We start from the raw sequence: 2,821 nt of genomic DNA on the forward strand, positions 1-2,821 counted from the left end.
GACCCACAGTGACAGAAGGGAAGAACTGATGTCCTGAAAAGTTGTCTTCTGATCTCTGCTGTGGCATATGTCATGTACATCCTCACCCCCTAAAATAAATGTGTATGTTGGCGAGATGAATCAGTAGTTGGAGCCATACATTTTTAAAAGGCTCAGGGTATGGCTCAGTGGATAAGGGCTTAGTGCTCAAGCACAAGGAGCTGAGTTCTAATCCCAGAATCCGCGTAAAATGTTTGGTATGGGAGTGGATTGTCTATAATCCCAATACTGGGAAGGTGGAGAGAGGAGGATTCCTGGGAACGCTGGTCAGCCGATGGGTGAACTCCAGGTTCAGTGAACGATTCTGCTCACGCACCTTTAATCCCGCGATCCTTGGCTCTTGCTCCCCTTCTTTTGATTCAGATGCCAGCTGAAGACTCTGAGATGGTAAGGACCTTTTCTCTGGAAGCTGCAGCAGAGAGAACGTTGAACTTACGTAAGATGAGGAAAAAAGCCAAGTGAACCCAGAGGGCAAGTGCTCACCCCATCTAGTCCACCTTTCTCACTCTGAACAAGTGAGCAGTCTCAAGCAATCTTCAAGTGACCTGGCAGGCCGCCAGGCCCAGTTGTCTTCAGGGACAGTGGAAGACCTCTGCCTTGGGATTGGTGTGGGAACCGGGATGAGCGCCGCCAAGGTAGTTTTCCTGGTCTGTCGCCCAGCTGTGGGTGCTCTCAGAAGGAAGGGGTCCAGGTGGGGGCTCGAAGAATTACAACTCCTCACAGGATGTTGCTGAATAGGGATAGACAGAGGATAAGAGAACCATGTCTTAAGCCCAGCATGGCAGAACTCACTTGTCATTACCCCACTCAGGAAGTGGAGGCAGGAGGATTATGAATATGCTGTCATCCTGGGTGGGCTGTATAGCGTGTTTACACCAGAACTTAATTTCAAAATATACAATAGGAGCGGGAGAGATGGCTCAGTGGTTAAGGGCACATATGGTTCTTGCAGAGGAACTCAGGTGGGTCCTCAGCAACCCCATCAGGCAGCTCACAAGGGATCGGACACCCCCGACCTCCTCGTATAGACACTCATATACACACGAATAATAATGAATATATATTTAAAATGAAACAAGAAGTTCAGGCCAGGGGATGGCATGGTGTGAAAACCTGATGACTTGAACTGGTTCTTCACATCTCAAGTGGAAGGAGAGAACCAGACTCCTGAATGATATCCTCCAAGTGCCACCTATATGCCTTGTCATGATCCTCCAGGGAACCCCTACGATACACCTTATGTATTCCTCTCCAACCCACATCTCTTTATCTTTCCCATTTTTGCTGTTACCCAGGTTGGTTTCAAGCTTCAGGGCTCCGATCATCCTCCTGTCTCAGCTTTCTGAAAGCTGGGACACCAGGCATATTCTATACACCAGGTGCAAAGAAAAAAAAAATTGTGTTTTGAGGGTGTTGAGTGTTAGCGTACCTTCCTACAATTTGGACACAACATTCTTGCTGTTCTTTTTTTTTTTAAGATTTATTTATTTAAAAAAAAAAGATTTATTTACTTATTTTATGTATGTGAATGCACTGTCAGTGTTTTCAGACACACCAGAAGAGGGCATGAGATCTCATTACAGATGATTGTGAGTCACCATGTGGTGGCTGGGAATTGAACTCAGGACCTCTGGAAGAGCAGTCAGTGCTCTTAACCGCTGAGCCATCTCTCCAGCTCCTTTCTTGCTGTTCTTACCTCACTAAAAATAAAGTCTCTGAGACATTTGGTGATTACTGGTTGCCACGGCCTGCGTTGCTGCGGGGACCTCTTGTTCTGTGGGTGATTAGAGTTCTGGCCTGGTGGGCAAAGAATTCTGGGAGTGACAAACAGAAACAGAGGCACAGAGAAGTGCAGAATCTGAGTGTATTTGCACAAAGTGAAATATCAGACTTATATAGTATACAGAAACAGGGCGAATGTCAGGGATCACGTAGGCAGGTAGTGGTCACATCAAAGTCAGTAAGACCAAACAGCCGGGTGTAAATGATTCCTTTGGAAGAGCAATAGTGCTCTTCTCCACTAGGCCATCTTGGCAGCCCTAAGCAAACTCTCTTGGTCTGAAGCAGGTAAGCACCAGGAGGTCCCAGTGTAGCAGCTCCTGAGAATGGTTTGGCTTGTAACGCAAACATTAGTTCAGGAAGCTTTTTGACTACTCTCTGGTTTGTAAAGCAATTCTGCCTTGTGTGGTACTGCTCTTAGAGTTCTAACAGATAGCAATAGTGTCTGATTTCTATCTCTAACTCTGGAGACACCCTGTCTGATAAGGCAGCTTCCTTGTGGGAATCAGTAGGCAATAATGCCTACTAACCTTTATTGCTAATTCTGGGGACACTCTGTCTGCTAAGGCAGCTTCCTTGTAAAACTTCCAAGCTAATAACATCTAGGAAATCAATTAGGATCGTTGAAACACCGTGGAGGCCAGGAAACAATGTTAAATCTCAGTTTTAGCTATTTATGAATCATTTCTTAGGGCACCTATATGCCTGAACAAAGAAAGCATGCAAAACTCTCCACAGACTTTTGCAGAGACCAATCTGGAACACATCTGAGTTTGGAGATGCCAAGATGCCAAGAAATGAACTCCGGGAGGCTAGCTAGCTCCCTTTGAAGCCCCACACCTCAAATCCGTGAACAAGCTTTCAGGCCTGACACTCAGAATCCACTGGAGTGATGAGTGGGTGTGGCAACTGGTCAGTTCATAAGGTCATTAATATTTCATAGAGCGTGGAGACGTTGTCTATGCTCTATCGTCCATTCCTGCCAGTGGACTTTTTTGTTTGT

The sequence above is a fragment of the Mastomys coucha genome, unplaced genomic scaffold, assembly GCF_008632895.1.
Source record: "Mastomys coucha isolate ucsf_1 unplaced genomic scaffold, UCSF_Mcou_1 pScaffold22, whole genome shotgun sequence".
Taxonomy (NCBI): domain Eukaryota; kingdom Metazoa; phylum Chordata; class Mammalia; order Rodentia; family Muridae; genus Mastomys; species Mastomys coucha.